The sequence below is a fragment of the Rhynchophorus ferrugineus genome, unplaced genomic scaffold (genome assembly GCF_030347505.1).
Source record: "Rhynchophorus ferrugineus isolate W39M unplaced genomic scaffold, kcgeb_rfMv2 rfM1, whole genome shotgun sequence".
Lineage (NCBI taxonomy): Eukaryota > Metazoa > Arthropoda > Insecta > Coleoptera > Curculionidae > Rhynchophorus > Rhynchophorus ferrugineus.
In genome coordinates this window covers 60,305,799-60,330,161 of record NW_027472580.1, presented here as the reverse complement: position 1 = coordinate 60,330,161, position 24,363 = coordinate 60,305,799, and the positions used below count along the sequence as shown (strand labels likewise).

Below are 24,363 nucleotides of genomic sequence, written 5' to 3'. Positions count from 1 at the left end.
TCAATAAGTCATCTATCTGAAGCTGCATTAAGTTCTGATAGAGCAGTTGTTGCAAGATCCATAGTACATAGTTGAAAACAAAATCACAGTTATGTCCTCATGTCTCAACAAAATTAAAGGATACTTCAGTTGAAAGAAAAGATTGATGTAAAGATACCTGCCATGTACTGAAAACACTATATGTTTGAAGTTCTCAAGTTAACTTTCCTAACATGTTCTGCTTGGGATGAATTTATACATAGGACATCGCATTCTAGGTTTGTCTTTTATGTCATTATGTTGTTAATATTTGGCAATATTATGATAAATAAACAAAAATGTGAGCCTAACTGGAGACTTGATTTACTTTTGTTAAACGAAAGTGAGTTTGTACACCTATACCATATCAGGATTACAGTTTTAGTAGTAGCTTACAGACCACCCGTACATTTCTCTCATATCAATCTTGCGATAACTGGGCTTCACCATATGCAAATTGAATAATGTTTTACGATCCCTACGTCTCGAATTGAATAATGAAGAAAAAATGATATTCCTCCCCATGCCGAAAAACTCGTAAAGAAGTTTACCAAATGCCGATGGTACATTAAAATATCCGCATCTCGACTGATGCCAAGCTGTCTAGATCGAAAGCGTCGGCAGAGACAAACAGGTTCCTCTCGTCCGTGACGTATTAAATTTTTACTGTTGTCCGCAACAGTTGGTCACGGGTTCCCAGGTAAAAAACAAAAGTTATTAGGTGCCCGAAAGAATCTGTGTAATGACTAATAAATTTTAATGTTTAATTTTAAGAGGGGATAGATCGGTTTCCTATAATGGGTTTTTAACGCTGTTCCCTTTTTTTTCTCCTCTGGAGGATTGTAAGTGGTTTTCAATTTATGAACGAAAAATAAACAAAAATTGATTTATTTTATTGTTCACTAGATTATATCTGTTTATACGAAACAGCCATTAATGTCAATTATATACCATGAATATTACTTTGCTACTGTATTTAAGATAATTAAATGTTTAATTTTTCATAATCATTAATCATGTTTATCATTATTATTATTCAAATGATTAATCAAACTAAATTGAATGAAAAATCAAATTAAATTGTTTATTTAGATACTTATTATATTAAAATAACTCAGACTATGAAGATCAAAAAAACTGAACTAGTGCAAATTAATGTTGTTAAAAAAACATAAAAGCATGCCATCAAAAGTATTCTCCCATTCACCAGTCATTAATTTTCCCATCTTTTTGGCAGCATTAAATTTTACGCCAGAAAAAATGCGCGAAATGAAAGCGGCTATGAAATAGTCACATTATTTTCAGATGTCTCCATAAGAAATGCTTTTTATCTACTATTATTTACTACGATATCGAGTCAAGAAAATTTTGATGAACCACGACATTTTAGTGGAAAGAATTAATTGAGTTGATTCATTGGTTTCAACATTATCAATGTTTAACTCACTTTAAGTAATTGATCGATTGTATTGAATACAAATCTAAGTATTATATTAATCTGGTATCTTGTGTACCTCAGATTTAAGACCTTTTATATAAATTACTATTATATATATATATCAAGCACTTCATATCTCAATCATTCCACAAACAACAACTCAGCTCAAGTTCTTCTGAAAACGCACTTGTTTGCGAGCTGGTCGACATGCTGTGAGCTTAGCACCGCGTCACCGCTAACCTCCCCTTTCTCCATGCTGAAACGACCTCACCCGTCGGTGCAGTCATAACTTTTGCCCTCATACAACAGAGTACCCAATCGTGTGTTAACTCAAGTTCGCGAATCTATAAATAGTTTCACTCACAGTTCTTTCTCCTGATTCTTGTGCTCAATAACGGCTGCCCTCTTAGCGGCTGCCATATCCACAAATTTAATGCAGTAGCAGGAGAGGCTCACAGAGATTAGGCTAGATATCGGTCAGGGGTTTTACATAGTTGTGTTGTAAAATCTGAATTTTTTATATAATCCTTGGGCAACTATTTGAAGCCGTTTCCCGAATAGATGAAAGGTTTGGAATATTTCAACACCTGCTGGTTTCTTATGCGCTCAAGTCTGCATCTACACATAATAAGTGATCAATCATGTCCAGCATCAATCTAGATCAACTATATCTAGTAGAAGATTCAAGTCAATCGGAACCTTCATAGTCATGTGGGTGCTTGAAATATTGCTTCATTAACTCCTATTCAATAGATTTAAAAGTTTTAGGTTTTCAGTTCTTATTATTTTAGTTGTCACCTTATTGCTGGTGTCAAGTATTTGAATTCCCGCATTTGCTGGAACTAGGGGTTGTTGAGATTTTGCAGTAACGGACGTTTTCTTAGTTACCAATACGTTGGTTTTTTCTTCGAATTAGCGACTATTAGATGGATCAAGATATTTGTAGCATTATATTGAATGCCATGGCTCTTTTTAAGTACAGTTCACATAATTACATTAATGAAAGACAGTGGAGAAGTGACCTTATCTTTGCTAACATTTGCCCGAATATTAAGCTGAGCTCATTTCAAATAAAGGTCGGGAGAAAATTATTTTCAATCTTACGTATGGTTTTAAAGCTGCATATCCTTAGCAATACTTTTTCAATGTAGCCATACCGTAGCGCATTTTAAAGGTAAGTCTCTATATTATTCTAGATACAAAGCCAACGTGATTTAACAAGTCGAATGATAGTTTACAAAGGAGAACGTTCCTCCAAAATTGACACATGACACATATGACACAGTGACCACTAGTACGCCATGAAAAGGTCCTCTTTATTTTATATATGAATTCGTTTTTATTTTTCGTACATTTCTCACTATGGTCGATAAGCAAAATATCTTTGTATTTTTGATTCTGACTGATTTTTTTTGAAGAGTTTTTGAAGGTTCTAACCGGCTGTTGCTCATTCAGTTGGAAATATTTTTGACATATTGTGGAAAAAAAAATATGGAGGAAATCCTTTTTATTTTGCTTGAACAGTTTTAATCAGCACTCTAAACCTTTAACGCTTTGTTTTTTTGCTCCAATGTGTACAAGTTCGGCACCCGCTTTGAGGGTAATTTATGAATACCCTATAAGCTCAAACGTTTACGTATTCCTATAAACATACTATATTCTCATATCTCTAATGTGGTAGCTCTTTTGGACAACTTAGCTTATTTATGTTTATGTCACTTATCTTGCTTATTTTTTAAGTAATTAAAACCAGTTTAAATATACTACATATACGTTTCATTTTAAAATAACAAGAACTAGTTTAATATCCAAATATAACAATATGGCGTTAGCCAGTTGCAAGTAGCACTAGCAGTGCAGTGATTAAGGTGACAGGACGACCTCCTACCGTTAAATCATTCCAGTCACGTCAATAACAAAGCTGGGAAGACCGTGTCTTTTTGAATGATCGCTAAGTTGGCAGGCTTAATATTGAGGGCCGTGGCTCGGAGCCCACGTTAAGCAGTAGGTCCAGTATGAATAAACCCTAGGTTTAGTTAAAACGATATTTTAAACTATAACAAATAAATGTAAAGTCAAATGGAGCTAAATACCAACTAAAATCAATGATATAGGATAATTTCAATGCATTTTTGTACATTTATAAATATTATTTTTTCAGTTAGCAAATATGACCCAACAATTGTATTGTACAATCTAGTAAGAGCTTTAAGCTAATCATTATGTTTAATATGGGATTGCCGCAAAACATCAAACCAACTAGTAATCCAACTCTGCCGAAATAAAGTTCTACAATTAATTACCAATTTTATCGGTACGTAACCGACCAAGAGCTGTACGATGACCTCGAAATTAAATGAATTTACGAACTGATTTCAATATTTCGCAACAATACTGGAATTAAGGTTATTAGAGCATAGTACAGTGGAAGCAATATACTGGCTACTGGACAACATACAGCTGATCAGAAGACTGAAGCGAACCAAACCGTATGAACTTGTATAGTGTATAAGTGTTACTCTTAAAATTACTTTAACCAGTTTAGTCTGTTCAGTCGGAATGTGTGGCTGTAGATGCGATTGTTTGTTCAAACACTCACTACTATTTTGCTGAAGGAATTCGCATTATTCGTGCAGAACTGGAAACACTGATTAAATAAAAAGTTGTTTACTCCGGTATTAAATGATACATGTGGTTGATGGGAGAATGGACAGGATATTAGGTTAGGTAAAGGAAGTTCGGTAGCGCTGTGGAAGTGGTACTGTTACAAGGGGGTAGAGAAAAGAAAAGACTGCCAGATGTCGTCATGGTAAACTTTTTTAGCCGGGAACCACATGGTACCAATCTACCAGCGTTGCCAACCTTTGACTTTAATGTAGGTGAATGCGTGGTGTCCTAAAGGGTTGTAGCGGTCGCTACAAGTTTTATTTTATGTTGAGAAATACATGTTGATGCGCTCGCCTTGCTTGTGTATTAAAATATTCATAACAAAGCATTAGAAGTAAAGTAATTTGTAAATTAAAATTGTACTAAATATATGTAATGTAAGATCTAATTAATTAAAATAATTTATCAAACCGACGGTTAAAGTTTTATTATACTTGGCGTAATCTTGAAGGCAGAACAGGCTGGTGGTGGTGGACATATAAGTGAGGTCATTTTTGGAATCAGAGTGGTGGTTTAGTGGGTTAGAGCATCAATTAGTTGCAAATGTAGTTTAATCAAATTACGGCACAGCAATTGTAAACTTTTGTCCGAAGGACTATGTAATAATATTGTCTCAAATCTAGATTTCATTATTATATGTTTTTAAAATATTACACACATTTAGGAAATTACTATGAATTTGAGTTTAATAATACTAGTTTATGATGTTTATGTGTGTTCGGTCGGCTAATTATTGAATAAGTTGGACTAACATTTTCGTGCCGGATACTCAAGGTTATTTTATTTGTTTCCTTTTTTATTAACTATTTAAGTCTGATGAATTGAAATTACGATTATAATATTCATGAAAACCGTAATAAACATTTTAAACCACAAAGCATTTGATAAGACCAATAAATATTTAAACAGAAGTATTATATTTAAACATAAATTGTTACGTGTAATTCGAAGCGTTAAAAGAAACGGATACTTCTCACTTAACCTGTTCTTAATTTAAATTATCAATGACATATAAATTAAACTCCACACCCCATAATTTCTATTTTAACGTATATGGAGTATATTATTAACCTCGGTAAAACTTTTTTTCTCATTGCTGGCATTAACTCAGTGGTAGGGTCCACATTTCAAGATATAAATCTTTCCGTTTGCACAGTTTAAATCGAAGAATAAAAACGTCCAGCCATAAGAAACGCGATTTATGAATTTAAGTTGTTCCTTTTGCGCGTTATTTTGACTTAATTGTTTATGGTTTTTGGGAAACTCTATTCTTCGGGCTCGATGGTTTATGGTCAAACCGAAATAAATCCGATATATGGCCATCATGTAGGTTTAATGGAGGCCGCTACTGTTACAAAACTGTTACAAATTATGCAGTAATGTAGGCTGAAAATTGTTAAACTTTAAATGTTAAATTAGAGTTTTTAGGTATATAATTAAATTTTTATTTCAGAATATTCAATTCCTGTAATGCATAGGTTACAATACGGGCTCGTGTAGATTAATTTATTTTTTTTAGTTTGTAGATACTTTCATGATAATTTACCGCAATGCATTTTAAATAATATGGTATATTCATAATGTTTCTCAAAGTATAATTTTGGAAATTCCAATTTATTCCAATAAGCTTTAGATATTACAATAATTTTATATTTTGTCTGGTTGTGGTTTAGTGTAGTAATATTAATACTTTACTAACTCATCACTTCTTTCGTTCATCTGTATTTCTCCCTTTGCAGTTAATACAAGCATATAACGTGTCAATTGAAAAGTCCTTGGCCTACCATAGTAAAACACATTCTTTGGCATAATTGCCTTCAAGGGTGATACACTGATTATAGCGACCCCCCAACTTTTCGATACCATTTTTGTAGTACGGTTTGTCTTTTGCTTCAAAGTGGGCCTCAGTTTCGGCGATCACCTCTTCATTCGACAAATTTCTTCCCAGCGAGTATTCTTTTGAGATATGAGAACAGGAAATAGCCGCTGTGGTCAGATCTGGAGAATACGGTGGATGAGGAAGCAATTCAAAGCCCAATTCATGGATTTTTGCCACCGTTTTCACTGACTTGTGACACGGTGCATTGTCTAGGTGAAGTAGCACTTTCCTTTTCTTCAAATGCGGCCGTTTTTCGGCGATTTCGTCTTTCAAACGGTCCAATAACGCTATGTAATAGTCACTGTTGATGGTCCTTCTTTTTTCAAAGTAGTTTATGAAAGTTATTCCATGCGCATCTCAAAATACAGACGCCATAACCTTGCCAGCCGACTGTAGACTTTTCTCGTGCTTTGGACCGCTTTCATCGTCTGCAATTCACTCGGGTGACTGTTGATTCGACTTCGGAGTGAAACTATGGAGCCATTTTTCATCCATTGTCACATATCGATGCAAAGACTAGGGTTTATTACGCTTGATCATCTTCAAACACTGCACCGAATCATCAACTCGTCATTGTTTTTGGTCAAAAGTGAGCTCGCGCGGCCCCCACTTGGCACAGAGCTTAATCATACTCAAATATTCGTGAACGATATGATGTACACGTGCAATTAATATCTTTAGAGGGTCTGCTATTTCATTAAATTTCAATTTACGGCTATTCAATATCATTTTGTATGTTCTTCTTACCCTTAATATACCCTTAATAAAATACAACTGTAACTGAACACTTGGGGTATTAAAACCAATGGAACCTATGGAAATTTTACTTTACTTTAAAGAATATGCCAACTAGTGAATACTGCTAACCAGTATCATTGCTAGTGAAACCAGTGATACCTGCGTACTCTCCCAGATAGAAGATCCAAAATGTCTTGATATGCATCGAGACCGGCGATAACTTTGATGAAGCACATACTTGCTAAACGAATAATTGACGTACATGATTAAGTACTGAAATGCTCTTATACATGTCATATGTAATAATAATAATTAGATAGTTACTTATTGCCTACTGGTCACTTTGCTAAACCCTTAGGGGATAAAAAAAATTAGCCGAAAATTTTTCGAATCGTTATTAAAATAGTCTCTAATGCAGAATTACAATTATTTTTATTCGGACCATAATATCAATCATATTTATCATATCATAAAGATTTTACAGTTCCAGCTTAAGGTTAATCACCTGCAATTTGTTATAGAAATGAACTAAATATTCATTTTACACTATCGAAAACATAACTTTATTATACTTCTATCCCCATATCATAACAAAGCATTATATTATATTTACAGAGACAATTTATTCTTATCAAAATCAATGAGTTAACATTCGCATGCTCGCGTGTTTTTCCAGAAGATCAGCATAACTCCTTTTTGTGATTATTTACTTCCTAAAAAATATTGAAGGATATTTTAGTGCACATTACAGGTTTACGTGGGATATATTTGGCGATAATCAGTTTATAAAACCGACGCAGCGAGAGGAGTAACATCTTCCATAAGTATAAAATAAATATACTTTAACCAATTTATAATTATACAGGTTATGTTTCCAATGAGGATGGGCGCTTAACAACTTATCCTTTATGTAATCACCGTAGACCTGATTTTTCATATATTGAGTTTATTTTAGTGTAGTATGTCATGAATATATTGCAGGAATAACGTTTCGCTATCCATTAATGCTTTTCGAAACAAAACATGTTTGGGAGCTGCCCGAGTAGTTGGAGAGTAGTGTTTTGAAAATCAATAGAGACAATTTTAAGTTTAAATAAAAATAACTGTTCTTGAAAATAGTATATAACAATTAATAAAAAGTAACACTTATGTTAATAAAAATATTTGTGTACGCTTAAATTTTAAGAAATATCAATGTTAGATTTTACAATATTTGAAGGGATTATCGACGTAATTGGTTACTATTTTTAAATAACAGGAAGAATTATTTTTTATATCAGCTTGAAATAAAACAAGAATCTCCTGGCTCAAAATAAACTTTAATTAAATAAAAAAATCCATGTCAATTTTCGCTATCGGCTTAGAAAGCATTTTTTTGCGTAGGATGCTTTCGAGATTCTTCAAATGCTAAACTGAAAGAGGAGATATTTTTAACTCCTTGAAAAATAAATTTGGCAAATAAAACGAAATCTGTATGTTACATAAAGTGATCTTTAACGCATTACTATTATAGTAAAAATATTAAAATATTTTTAGAATACTGTAGGGAAATAATATTAAGTAAATATAGGTAAAAAGTCAAAATTAAATTCTAATGACTCATAATTAAAGAAACTATATGCTATTATATAATTATTATGTCAGCAAGACATTTTTTACTATTATCACCTAAATGTTTCTTCTGGTTTGAAGTAGTTTATAAAATTAATTAAAGTGTTATGCTGATTTATTTTGAGATTGTTTTCGTGCAGTTTAATTATTTATTATTCATTGATGTTTCGACTGACTAATTTAATAATTTAAATAGACCAATTTCAGTCTAGACTATTTTACAAATATTTTTAGTTAATTAGGTGCTTTAATATATTGCCCGAACTAGTAAGGAAATGATACGATAATAAATATAAAATGACACTTAAATATTTATATAAAATATAAAAATTAGTAAATCATTTATATTATTTATTATTTTATTTACTTACATTACTCAATCCCCTGATATAGCCTGAAAATTTAATCGATATAATGCTACTACTAGTTTGTTCAATAAGCTTCAGTAAATGACATGGATGGTATTGCAGAAATGCTGTTCAAGAAAGTGGTACAAAAAATTATTCATCTTTATATCAATACTATATAGAGCTAAATCTAGCAAAGGAAAAAAATATGTCGATGCAATTCTTGGTTTATTTTACGGATTTAGAAGGTTTTTTTAAATCTTATTCATTGTAGCTAAAAGATTGTATCAATAATCTGGGTTTGATGTTTTACCAGTTTAGAGGTAATCATTACATGATTTTTTTACATTCCAAAAATTTAACTCTAACACTTTCTTGGTCGACTTCTGAATACGAAATAGCTTCAATCAGTTAGGTTCACGCCATTCTTTAACCTTTTTTTGGCTTTGATTATTGATAGCAGACATTATATAGAGTGAAGGAGAGACGTACCAAATAGATGAATTATTGAAGTTGAATCTGTTTATCTACCGGTTTTTGTAATTGTGATTATACAATACCTCCAAACTGGTTAATAAACTTTTATTATAGTAAATAGGATATAAAATAACATTAAGATAATGTACCCTCTCGCACAGTTAAAAAAGTATCATGAAAATCAATGAATTCAAGTAAATGTTATTTTAATATTTCGTCCATTTGTCAGATTTAGCTCCTTCTGACATCTGCTCTGTTCATACTAACATATAAAAAACTCTCTAGTTTAAGAAACCACTTTGATTGCATTTATTAACCGTATAAAAAATATTAATGCGTGTATTCGTTTTCCAATATTCTCAGCATTCGATCTCAGCAATATTTTTAATAATCATTTGGTAGGTATTCTTAATACCATCTCTTAACATTGTATGCTGTCGCCCACGATTGTTAATTAAAGAAAACGTTTTAGCGGGGCGCTGGTTAAGGTTGTTCCAACAATTTTCAATGTTCAATGAAGATGATTTTCTACAAGAGAGTTCTTCAGGTCTCTTGATATTCTTTTCGATTAATTCTGAAGTTATATTAAACGATTTATTGAAATTGTTACTTTGGGTACATTGGTGAAATATACTACATTAATACACTACGTTAAAATAAAAGAGAATGTCCTCTGGATTGGATCACGTGATAAGGTATATTGCTTATAAAATTAAAAGCATTTTTAATTTGACACGGATTAATAATACTTATTAGTTTTAACAAGTGTTAAACATATTCTCAATAAATGAACAAGAAAATCAGTAATTATTTATTATTATGGACTTTCAAATTTGAGGAACTTTGGGGATTTCATAACTATTACATGAAGTCATAATTTGTAACTCAAAATGTATACTTCAAATAATATTTATAATACATTATTTATTATATATTTATCATAGAGATGATTATATTTAATAAGCTAACCGTCGCTTTTATTTTTAATATTTCCCACGCATGCTCAAATGAGTGTAAATTTAATCCTAAAGATTAGCATAATTTCGTACGGAATTGCGTTTAATCCGTGAACCAGTAATGTGAAAAACAACATCATGACATCTCCGCGTATTTATCTCAGTTATTCAACTTGTACGGTATTACTAATTAACGTATTAATTTGTACGGCTTTATTGCCGTCAATAATCAATACGAACTATCTTTTTAGACCTATTACAAGCAGACTAATTAAGCGTGTCATTGCTGGAATACTAGATTGTTAGCAATGTCCTATTATCGCTTCTGGCAAGTTGACGAATAGCTTGGTCTAATAATAAACTGTTCTGCGTTTATATCTAGTCGGTTCCGTAGAAAAAAGTTATGGTATATGAAATACATTATTGTTATATTTACAGGTTTAATGTCAATTATTAGGGTAGGCTTAGTACTGATCTTTATTTTTTTTATTAATTACATCTTACATTAGATATGCTTATTATAGTCTTAATTTACAAATTTATTTATTACTACTATTCCGTTGTACTTACGTTAATGCACGCGACAAGGCGAGTACGGAATTAATACAACAGTATGTATTTCCCAAATTAAAATAATAATCCTAAAATTCATGGAATTTGGTTCGCTTCAATCTTATGGTTTATTAAGTATTGTCCAGTAGCTGTATTGCTTCCATGTTATTGTGATTTAGCAACCTTATTACATGTTTTAAGGCCAACTCTCGTATTATTTCGTATATCCATTTGATTTGGAGGTCATCGTGCAGCTCTTCGTTGGTTACGTAGCGATAAGCATAAGCAATTAATTATAGAACTTTATTTTAGGTGAGTTGGATTAACAGTTGGTTTGATGTTTTAGTGCAACCGCATATTTGCACCCAAATTGACTTTATGGTGGACTGATAAAACAACCTCTTTCTTTCTAAGTCAAGATGAGAGTATCTTCCGACTAACCGTAGAGTTGCTTGACTTTGAGTATAATCTGCTCTGCGTTTCATCTAACATGATGTTCCCAATTAACCTACCATCGAGATATATTCTGAGGTATTTAACTAACTCTACTTGAGGAATCGGGTACACATCAAGTGATATAATTAGTTTTTTGTCCTTTCGCTACAACGCAAAATTAACTGAACAGATTATTAAGCTGTATTTTCCAGTATATAGTCCATTTGTAGATCTTGTTGACCACTATTTGTGCTTTTATACTGCCTTAAGCAGATATACATCTTTCGCCATGATAACTGTGTCGTCGGCAAATGTACTGCTTCATTTGTTGTTGGGATATCAGCAATATAGCGCATATACAGAAGCAGTCCCAAGACATTACCCTGTGGAACTCTAGCCGAAATAGGTTTAAGTGTTGAGAACGTCCCTTCATGCGACACTCTACATTTTCTTTCGTATATATATATATATATATATATATATATATATATATATATATATATATGTATATATGTATATATGTATAAATATATATATAGTACAACGGTAATTCTGCGGTATCAATTTTCTCATTTTGTAGATTAATCCTAAAATGTCATTTAAACTGGATAGTTTGATTTGAAATAATATGTTGCCTAATTTCTTCAACCACTCTTAGAACGTCGTGATGATAATATCTACGTTATATTCCAACTGTCAGTTTTAGTTCGAATGATTTAAAACTTCTGAATTGAAAGTAATTGATACAGATGATTCACTGCCAAGATATTTTTAATTTATGTATTACATTGTTACTAATCGTTGCCGACTAACCTACAATTTATCTTTACAATAACTTAAATCTAGATATATATCTAGCAGTCTGGGTGGCACAGATGTTAAGATGAGAAGACTGTCCCGCTACTGTTGCGATAGTCGCGGGTTCGAATCCTGCTGGGGTATAGACGTACTTTATGTTTATAATTGTCTTTATAGGCAAGAGTCAAAAATCCGGCAGTGAATAACCATCCCATTCACGCCAGTAACCAGGCTAGGTAAGACCGAATGTCTTGTGGGATAGTCTCTAAGTTAGCCACCGGCCAGTTGGTAGGCTTAATGTCGAGGACCAATGTTAAATAGTATGCCCAATCCAGATAAACCTTCTTTAGTAAAAAGGGGTCTTTGAAGTGTTTTAAGGTTTTGGAAATATATTGGAGAAAATATTGAGTAATATTTTAATTCATATATTTTTCATACATTTTTTTGAATCAAAAGTGAGAACATGATCAAAATACAAACATACATCTAAGAACTCATCCTGCTACTGCATGTAAGGCCCAAAAAAACTCAATGTCAGAGAATGTTTGACTTATTGCAGCTATTGCTTTATTAATCCGAGCTGTTTTATTATAAAATTCATGCGTGGAAAATAATTTTGTAAGAGATAATAGCTGCTACGGAATATAACTTTAACAGTTTTCCATACACTTCTTTTTGAATGTTAAAAGATTAAAAGAAGAGGTGTACTGAAATTTAAGGAAATTATGTAGAATAATCAAGTGTATTAATTAGAAATATATATCATGCATTTTAATTCAGTGATTGTAACATTTACTATTTATTATTTTTTCTTGCTTTCGTAAACCAATGACACAGTTAATCAGACACATCTAATAACAATTAATTTAAAGAGCTAAACGTTCCAAATAAGGCGACCAACTTTCCGTTTTTCCCACCCGGCCAAAGTTGAAGTTGAAATATTTCAGACATCAAAGTGTTAGATGACTAATGGGGTAAGCTGATGGGGGGTCACCTATTGCGATACCCCCCTCGGTTAATCTGTAACTGGAACTCGGCCTCCGTTTAATAGTTCTGCGCCAGTTAATGACGGTCATTAATTGTTGTTGAACGAAAGGGTCGCATTTTATAATGCGGTTGCATTCATTATGAAACTGATTTGCATACGCTTTTTTATTCTTTATTGCAATGTATTTTGCATTTCTGTGTTGTATTGAAACATTAATTATTGATAATGCTGCAGAGATATTGTATCGAACTTATATGTCAAAATAAGAGCAAATAGAACACCCGTTACAGTAAAGTTTATCATTCTTGTTAAATTCAAACTGGTAAAAATGAAATAGCAAATAACACTGCTGATTTTTTCTGTTAAACAGACTTCACTATATTACAACATCCATAAAAAATAGGTTTATAATTTTGAGTCTGAATCCTGTGTCAACGTTGCCATACTTCTTTGTTAATATAGGGTGTTGTCTTTCGTCATCTACCTTTGCAATTATCCTGATTTCCTCCACTACAGTCGGCACCTTAAGGTCTATATAGGGTAGAAGTAATTGTTACTGTAATATTTGTGTATATTTGATCTTCGAACGTATAAGTCAATATCAGTTTTGAGGATATGTTTATAGTACATATTATGTACGGATAATTAGTATTTTTTTCAGTTCTTTTACAACAAATTTATATGTGTGGTTTAATTATGTCTAAATTCAATAGGCACTGATTTGGTTTCGGTAGCTTGTATTCACCATGCCTGGGTCTAGTTATTGAACATATATTTTATTATATATCATATTATTTTATCGTTATATATCATATTATATTATATCATATTATATTATATCATATTATATTATATCATATTATATTATATCATATTATATTATATCATATTATATTATATCATATTATATTATATACGTGTGTTATAATATCTGGCTGTTTCTTAACTCTTGTCTCCAACAACAAGTATCATCAGCAAATGAAGCCATAGTAATATTTTGCATCACATGTTTAAAGCAGATAAAGGACCGACACCAATAGACTTCCCTGTAGTACACCAACTCTAGCTTCTTTCATTGTAGAATATGTATCCTAGCGATTCACTAAACATTCTTGTTTGAGTTTAGAAGTTCAGTCTGTTGCTTTGGTAGCATTCTCTAAGGTTTTTTGATGAATCCAACGTATCAAACTGTGTCGAAGCTTTGGGCTATGTCTAAAAATATAAATATGGAGACTTTCAAAAGAATCTGTACTTTTATATTTTTATCAAATTTTATATTGTAATCACTAATATGTTGTTTATAAAAATACTCATGTGAAGATATTAAATTATTCTTATTATTTCTTTCTATAATGTGTTTTAGTATGTTCAACAATATTATATCAAATACCTTAGCTTCATCAATAGCAGTGATATAGGCCGTGATATAGGATACAGAATTGATATTTTTTGTGGCTTTGAGTTCATAATGGTTTCAGACATCTTCCAAATATTCTGGATATATTTATTTATAATTGTATGATTTTCGGATTCTCTTTTGAATTGAATTTGAAGAAATTAGTAACAGGTCAAATGAAAAGTCCCTGGCCTACCATAGTGAAACACATTTTTTTGGCAAAATTATTTTTTTATTCAACATAGTTCCCTTCAAGGATGATACACTGATTATAGCGACCCTCCAACTTTTTGATGTCATTTTTGTAGGACGATTTGTCCTTTGCTTCAAAATAGGCCTCACTTTCGGCGATCACCTCTTCATTCGACGAAAATTACTTCCCAGCGAACATTCTTTTGAGATCTGAGAACAGAAAATAGTCACTGGGGGCCAGATCTGGAGAATACGACGGATGAGCAAGCAATTTTAAGTCTAATTCATGGATTTTTGCCATCGTTTTCACTGACTTGTGATACGGTGCATTGTCTTGGTAAAGCAGCACTTTCGTTTTCTTCAAATGCGGCCGTTTTTCGGCGATTTCGTCTTTCAAACGGTCCAATAACGCTATGTAATAGTCGCTGTTGATGGTCCTTCCTTTTTAAAGGTAATCAATAAAAATTATTCCATGCGCATCTCAAAATACAGACGCCATAAACTTGCCAGTCGACCATTGCGTTTTCCCACGCTTTGGAGCGGGTTCATCGTGTGCAGTCCACTCGGGCGACTGTCGATTGGACTTCGGAGTGTAATGGTGGAGCCATGTTTCATCCATTGTCACACATCGACGCAAAACCTCCAACTCCATCTTAAAACACTGGTCCGAATCATCAACTCGCCGTTGTTTTTGGTCAAAAGTGAGCTCGCGCGTTACCCACTTTGGACAGAGCTTTCTTATACCCAAAGATTCGTGAATGATATGATGTACACGTTCAATTGAGATCTTTAGAATGTCTGATATTTCATTCAGTTTCAATTTACAGTAATTCAAAATCAATTTGTGGATTTTTTAATGTTTTTGTCGGTAACCTCTTTTGTGCGTCCACTGCCTTCACCGTCTTCGGTGCTCATTTCACAACGTCTAAACTTAGCATACTAATCCTTGATGGGTGATTTTCCTGGGGCAGTATCCGGATACTTGACATCAAGCCAAGTTCTTGCTTCAATTGTATTTTTTCCCTTCAAAAAGTAATATTTTATCAACACGCGAAATTCCTTTTGTACATTTATTTCACAATAACAATAGTTGCTTTACTCAAAATGTTATAATTCATAAGGTAATGATCAGACAGTTGTTAAATTTATACACACATCTGTTGAGGGCTAGGGCTAACTAAAAAATATATAGATTTAATTCTAGTAGCGCCATCTATGTATCAGGCCAGGAACTTCTCAATGGGCCTGTTAAATCGAATGAGAGTATATATGAATTGAATGACTTAATGCAAAATTATATTACATTTAAATTTACTTTCGTTCAAGTTTGAGGATGCTGATGAAAACTGTTTTACTTTACAGATTGTTTTGCAAACATATCAGTCATTATGTAAATAGAAAAGTTAGTTAATTATGGAAATCATATAATAATATTTAATATGAAAATTTTGATCATAACCGCACACAACACTATTTTGAATTTTAAAGAGATGTGGTCAAAGGACAAATCGAGGTCAGGCCAGAGGTCAAAAATAGAGGAAATAACAAAAATCAACATCAAATCAATACAAAATTTGAATATAAAGTTCTATAATTCTATATATACCGATACTAAATAACGATACTAAGTTGCATGCGTGAGCAGACAGTCCAGATGACAATACTTCAGAATGTTAGCAAGCATAACATATTAACCATATATGGCCGATATTTTATTGTAATGAGTTTTAGTACATGGTAATTTATCCACAATAAATCTCTGTTTGGCATGGTTGGAACCCTACAGATGGATGCTAAATCATTTATTGTAGCTCAAACTAAACGATCTGGGTGCGGACGATATAAGGTTTCATGACACTATGAATGTTCTGCATGAATGGTATCTGATTGATTAACAATCTCTTGCAAAAAAGACGTAAATTGTCCACTAAGTAAGAATTTATCCGAAGTAGACATCTGGTAGTTTTTTTGAAGTTCTGGGTTTATGCCAATAAGCTGAAAAGAACCGATAGCATTAAATATAGCATAACGCAGGCTATCGTCCAGAGTCGTTGGGCAATTCGGATCTACGCTACCACAAGAAGTCAAATGATGTTATTAATACATGTTAACAATCATTCGTATAATTAAAAGTTAATTTCATTTTATTATATTTCAATTTTTAATCAGTTTTGGAGAAAAAAATGTATCGGAAGCAACCAAAATATTATAGATATCCCACCTTAGGATGCACATGTAATATTTTGTATTCAGTACTTTAAAGCTCGAATAACTTGTCCTGATCGTTAGCAGCTGCTTGGTGAGACTTCTCAACCAATATACTATTCTTGATGGCATAACACATTATTCAAATCAGCCTTTGTTGTTTAGTACTGTTTGTGTTCGTTCTAATCTAGGATGCCAATATATTAACCTCTTGCTGCTATAATCATATCTGCTCAAGCATCATTGCTGCTCGGATGTAATCAGCCAGAATTAGCTCCAAAATTGAACAGACCTCTGGTCTCGTACATGTATGATCGAATTAGTCTTAATATGATGGTGAAGACAAGTCATATGTGTTTATAGCCGAAACAAAGATATTCCATTAATTTACGACTACAATATATTTGCGTCATGTTACTATTGTATAGATAGAGATATTTATATTGATAAATATTAAATATTTCCCCAAAGAATGTATAGTATTGAAATAGTAATTAGGTATTTTATGTAAGTATTTTCAAAATAATTTTAAAATATATAAGGAATAATAAACGCTAATATAATAAAAAGAAAGAGTTTAAGGAACCACATGTAGGAATAAACAGAATAGGCGCGAGAGAGTGAGAAAGCTGAAGAAAAATATCTGGTTGTCACCTGAAACCGTGTGTATGTAAGGTGTCGGCCTATAAATCTCTGTATCACAGAGGGTGGGCCTGAGGCTGTGGGCCGCCAAAGGGGCCGAAACGGCGGGGCCCACAATGGGGTCCATTGTGGGCGAGAACCGTCAAAGGCGGCCGCGGAATTTGATTTAGAAATATCGATGTTAAATTGGGCTGCGCCGTAAAGCTGACAATGGAGCGTTTATTTATTTATTTATTTGTAAAGGATGAGGGGGGTATCTGTAACTAGTATTGTACGTAAAAAGTATAATAAAAAACCTTTGTATATTGATTACTAATTATTTTTGTTTCATATTATTCAAATTTTATTTAAAATTATATCCTATTTTAGATTATAAAATTAATATAATTTACACACAAATTAAATATACAAATTTTAGCGATTAAACCAACTGTGTTTCCCGTGGGTTCCAAACAACGGTCCCCGAAAAGCCCATTAATTAATTTCTTCTCCTGCATTACTAACACCAAGTAGTACAACTCTAATTGGATGCTGGTGTAATTGGTAATAGGAAACGATTTGCTACTTGTTAATAGTTTGGTAATTCCTTCATTCAATCTCAAGTATTGCTGAGTTTACATACCCAGTCTTTTATATTATTTTCTAGAGTGTTCGGTGGAATGTGTGATCTCTCAAAAGTCTAAAGTTGAACGTTTCATTAGCGACAGTATACACAGTAATGGCAATATACACAAAAGATGGTAAAGCATCATTGGCCAAAAAAAAAAAATAGTGGACTAAACCCAAAGTTAAAAGATAGAACTCGACGAGCATTAAAAAGGATCATGGACATACAACCTAAACCTACAGCGGCAGAAAGCCTAGAAAAATTAACGCTTACTTAAGTAACACTCTATGGAACTCGGTACTGATTGATATTGACTGTTTTCTACAAACGGTCACATTTATATATGGAGAACCCCAAAAGGCGCCTATGGCCTATTCAAAGTTTTTTCAATGCGTCAGGGATATTTATGACGTCGAAACATTACAATGTTGCCTCATCAACTCTGAGTTTTAGTTTAGATTGGCTTTAACATACAAGAAAATGCTAATCTAAATTAAATAATTGAACAAAAATGTTGTCAAATATATTTTATTTTGACATTAGAGTAACATGGTAACAATTGAAAAGTCCCCGGCCTGACACATAGGTGGCGCTAGAATTAAATCCATATGTTTTTTAGTTAACTCAAACCCTCAAAAGATGCGTGTATAAATTTGACAGCTGTCGGATCATTAGCTTGTGAATTATAGTATTTTGAATGAAGCAACTTTTGTTATTGTGAAAAAAAATGGATAAAAAGGAATTTTCGCGTGTTGATAAGATATTGCTTTTTGAAGCGAAAATATACATTTGAAGCAAAAACTTGGCTTGATGCGGAGTTTCCGGATACTGTCCCAGGAAAATCAACCATCAAGGATTGGTATGCTATGTTTAGTCGTTTCGAAATGAGAACTGAAGACAGTGAACGGAGTGGACGCCCAAAAGAGGTTGTTAACGACGAAAACATTTAAAAAATCCACAAAATTATTTTGAGTGACCGTAAATTGAAACTGAATGAAATAGTAGACACTCTAAAGATATCAACTGAACGTGTACATCATATCATTCACGAATATTTGGCTATGAGAAAGCTCTGTACAAACTGAGTACCGCGCGTGCTCATTTTTTTCCAAAAACAACGACGAGTTGATCGTTCTCAGATCTCAAAAGAATGTTCAGTGGGAAGAAATGTTCATCGAATGAAGAGCTTATCTTCGAAACTGAGGCATATTTTGAAGCAAAATACAAATCGTACTACAAAAATGGTATCGAAAAGTTGGAGGGTTGCTATAATAAATGTATTACCCTTGAAGGGAATTATGTTGAATAAAAAGAATAATTTTGCCACAAAAATGGGTTTTACTCTGGTAGGCCGGGGACTTTTAATTTGACCTGTTATATCTGAAAACTACAGTTAATTATACAGCCACAATAATTTATAGGTAAGAGTTGAAACCTCTTAACATTATTGCATTAAATAATTTGGCATACGTCTGACAAAGGGACAGCGTCCGTTCCTCAAACGTACCTAAAATTATTCAAAATATTAATTATTATTACTACAGACTAAAAATTGACAAACCTTATTTTAGCGCTTTGATTAGTTTGATAAATTTTAAATCGCTCCATAATATATCATATCATTTCGTTTGAAAGTGCCGAGAACAATACGGGGTAAGCCAGGGTAACAAATTGTTTATATACAGGTAGTGTCAGGGTAACAAATTGTTTGAGGCTTTAATAAAATATTTCGAAAAGGAACGAGATGATGGAGGACTCCTTTTGCCAATAATTTCCGTTAGAGGGGTAATTATTTATTATATAAGTCCCTACAATTTTATTGAGAACGTTTTTAGCGGGTTGCTTGCCGCGCTTAATATTAGTGTGGGTACTGTGAATAACATCGCTTACAAAATGAAGAATACGTTAGATTCCAACAACCACAAAGTGGGTGACGAATCTTGACCATCTTGATATTGGCTCTATTCCAAGTCCAAAAGATGGAAAGATGGGTGCCACATTATTTGAATGGCAGGCAAAGGGAAAACTGAGTAATCGTCTATAAAATGCTGCTTCAAAGGTATGATAGGTAGTCATTTCTGCATCGAATGGGTTATGAAAGGTGGATTTATCACCTGGCGAAGCCGACCGATCCACTCCAAAACCAAATCGTTTTGGTCGCAAGACAACACTTTGTGTTTGGTGGAACCAGTATGGTATATAGCGAATATAATATAATAATATAATAATAAGAATATAATAAATTTTAAATAGACTATATATGTCAAATCATAACATTGTACACTTAAGCCAGCAACATCTATTAGAAAATCTGGTAATGACTTTTCGGTACAACTGGTACATATTCTTCGTAGATTTTTGAAAAAATTCCTTTCGGATCCGAAGAACGGGGAGTCATACATATCTTTCTTCTTGTTTTAAGTCAGCACCATGATAACCGATAAAATGATGACAGTGATGAAACGACTCTTAAAATCCTTTTAATCCTTTATACAGTCTCACATAAGTGCATTTTTTATATTATTAGTGAATGTAACTGTTAAAACCTGGTGAAATAGTTAACAGTTTTCTATACCGACACCAAATGACTAATTTGAATCATGCATTTATCTAAAAACGACCAGAATGGGCAAGAAAAAACGATAAAATGATTTTATAGCATGATGACGCACCGTCTCATAAAGCAAAACCGGCCAAAGAAGCGTAGAAAGCACTTATAATCACAACCGCCGTACTCTCCAGACCTTGCTCCGTCCGCAAAGCAGCATCAATACGGCACGTGCTTGCAGCACTTGGCGAATTTCTTGATTCTATTTATAATTCTATTTTTTGATTCTAAAATTTCTTGAAAAACTCGAAGAAATTAGAAAATTGCCCGATGAATGGTTTCGCTCAAAGGACAAGCCGTTTTTTTGGAAGGTATGGCATGACGGTATCCATAAATCCATAAAAGATGGACAACATATATAGAATAAAATGGTCAATATTTTGAATAGTGTATTTTTCCATTTTCTTGAAAATTATGTGTTTTTTTTTTCGAGAAAACACAGTAATGACTTTCCAGTACACTTGGTGTGTTAAATCAAGTGGAAAATTACTGCAGTGATGGATTTTAAGTTAAGGGTAATTATACAAAAAGTTATTTTTAAAATTACAATTACGTTTATGACGTAATGAGTGTTTTAGGGTAGACCATATTAAACTGTCAAATTATGAAATGGACATTTAAAATTGATTATGTTGTCTCTATAAAGAAAAACAGTGCCGATAAAAATATGATTTATTCATTGGATTATTGAGACCCATTATGGTATTCAGTTTATATTGACCTGTGCATCAATAAGATATTAATTTTTTCTGGGCCGTGTAATGGGAAAGAGTGGATAGAAGGCGGCCGGTTTCCTTTTTGAAAATTCCCGCGCGTCAAAATGTGTCAAAAAGCCACGAATTCGGCTCTGTTATATTAATGATCGGCTGAAATCCGATTACAAACCGACAATCGAACAGAAAAAAGACGAATTTCAAACGCGTTAAGCCGGAAGAAGTCAGTTTGGGCGAGCGGCGTGATTTACGATACAGAGAGGGGCCCAAATCATTTTTTTAAATTACGAGCCGGCAGCAAAAGGAAAGACCTCATCATATATTGCCGATTGAAAAAGTCAGATTGGGTAATAAGCTGATTTTTATCAGAGGGTGAATATCTAACCATTACAACAAAGATGTCACCGTTTCTAAATCTATTTTCATCGTTGGGTAATAATTATAAAATAACCTCCACCATTATGACAACATATCCTTAGTAAATTTATTGAGATATTTCTAATAAGTTCAAATTAGTTCTTACAGATTAAATTACAATAAAATTTCACAACATATCTAAATTTACATAGATAGTTAACATATATATTTAGATAACTAACATATATATTTAATGTATAAAGTTTCTTTCTGTTCTGTTTTAATTTATTATTTAAACTAATAATTATAGAAGATATAATATTACACATAATTCCACTTCTAGCCATGATGTGATTTTGATTTAAATTTATATATAATATAATTCATAAGCAAAACAATTATACCAAATAATTATTAGACACCGTTTTAATTATATTTCCAAACGCTGAAATAAATAATTTAACTTATATTATAATTATTATTATCATTTTTATAAAATGGACTAAAATATGTCGTTAATAAAAATGAGTATTTAATATTCAAAATGATGATGTTATTAATTGATTAATTAAAACATTTATTTATTTGTCGGAACTGATTGCGCCATCTGTGCAGCAAATCGTAAAACTGTAAGTAACTGCCCTATTAAAGTTTACTTTAGTGTTATAAAAGTCGATTTTTTTCTATAGTAATAACAATTTCAAAACACTACATAATAATAAAAAATTAATTGTAATAAATATTTAATAAGTATTTCGTACGTTGTAAATAATAAATAAATCTATCGAATTATAAATAATAATATTAGAGGTCCAAATTTTGATTACTATTGATTATATTTTGTTAAGAAATGAGTTTAAATAAATCATTAGCGCCCTATAATTTAAGAAACCTTTTAGGTATATTTTAAAAGTGTTTTATAATATAATTTATTTACCTTTTAAAACGACCTACATTTTAAACTTTTTTCCCTGCATGATCATCATTATTTATTATTAATTTGTTCATTATGAGTTTTTTTGAGCGATTAGGGTTTAGCTATATTATATCTACTGCTTATGGTTAAGCAACTATTGTTCTCGTCATTGAGGCTACTGGCTGGAGAGTTGGCAAATTGGAAACTATTACAGATTCTAAATTATTGCTTACGAGTGATAACGCTTATATATAATGACAAACATAAAATAATGTACATGCCCCGACGGAAGTTATCAGAAGCAACCGGTGATTATAGTAAAAGTTAAGAAGACCGTCCCGCAATATTTTATAATATAGTTACCCAGCCAGTGTTTTATTTATCATTAGATGACCCGGTTAACTTCGTATCGCATACATCCATCTTTCATCCTTCTCCAATTTACAGATAGGGGTTTTGTCATGCCTAATGACAATATTTTGGCTACTAGGTGGCATAGGATCGAATTCTATTTCGAACACTGACTAATTCGTTGTTCTGATGAAAAAACGTTTGCATTTCTTGGACAATTATTGCTTCACCGTTGGATTATGAATACAGTGTCTATCAATTTTAGCACCCAGATTGAACATAAAATCAAGTTGTAAGTAAGTAATCTGAAAATGTTTAAGATTTTGTTAACCTATTTCAGATATCTAACAAGTCAATTGAAGAGTCCCCAGCCTGATGCATAGATGGCTAGAATACTAGAATTAAATCCATACGTTTTTTAGTTAACCCCGACCCTCAAAATATGCGTGTATAAATTTGACAGCTGTCAGATTATTAGTTTGTGAATTATAGCATTTTGATGAAGCAACTTTTGTTATTGTGAAAAAAATGGATAAACAGGAATTTCGCCTGTTGATAAAATATTGCTTTTTAAAGGGAAAAAATACAGCAAAAACTTAGCCTAATGCCGAGTTTCCGGATATTGCCCCAGGAAAATCAATCGTCAAGCATTGATATGTTAAGTTTAGACGTGGTGAAATGAGCACCGAAGACGGTGAACGCAGTAGACGCCCAAAAGAGGTAGTTACCGACGAAAACATTTAAAAAACCCACAAAATCGTTTTGAAAGACCGTAAATTGAAATGCATGAATTAAATAGCAGACACTCTAAAGATATCAACTGAACGTGTACATCATATAATTCACGAATATTTGGGAATGAGAAAGCTCTGTGTAAAGTGGGTGCCGCGCGAGCTCACTTATGATCAAAAAGAACGACGAATTGATGATTCGAAGCAGTGCTTGAAGATGATCCAGCATAATAAATCCGAGTTCTTGCGTCGATATGTAGCAATGGATAAAACATGGCTCCATTATTTCACTCCGAAGTCCAATCGACAGTCATCCGAGTATACTGCATACGATGAATCCGCTCTAAAGTAACAGTCGGCAAGGCAAGGTTATTGCATCTGTATTTTGGGATGCGCATGGAATAATTTTCTTTGACTACCTTGAAAAAGGAAGGACCATCAATAGCGACTATTACATAGCATTATTGCACCGTTTGAAGGACGATATCGCCGAAAAACGGCCTCATTTGAAGAAAAAGAAAATGCTGCTTCACCAAGACAATGCACCGTGTCACAAGTCATATTTTGAAGCAAAGGACTAATCGTAGTACAAAAATGGTATCGTAAAGTTGGAGGGTCGCTATAATGAGTGTATCACCCTTGAAGGGATTATGTTGAATAAAAAAACTAATTTTGGCAAAAAATGTGTTTTACTATGGTAGGACGGAGACTTTTCAATTGACTGTTATATATTTCAACTTT

At 32.6% G+C, this 24,363-nt stretch overlaps 1 pseudogene across 1 annotated transcript in view; it reads left to right on the top strand.

Annotated features, from left to right (window-relative positions):
• Nucleotides 1-10,397: 10,397 nt before the first annotated feature.
• The window catches only part of LOC143191497 (putative RNA-binding protein EIF1AD pseudogene), a 97,200-nt pseudogene continuing 83,234 nt past the window's right edge, over nt 10,398-24,363 (top strand). Inside the window, exon 1 of the transcript XR_013004528.1 lies at nt 10,398-10,537. The product of XR_013004528.1 is annotated as a putative RNA-binding protein EIF1AD pseudogene, transcript variant X1 (transcript). The remainder of the gene's footprint in view (nt 10,538-24,363) is intronic.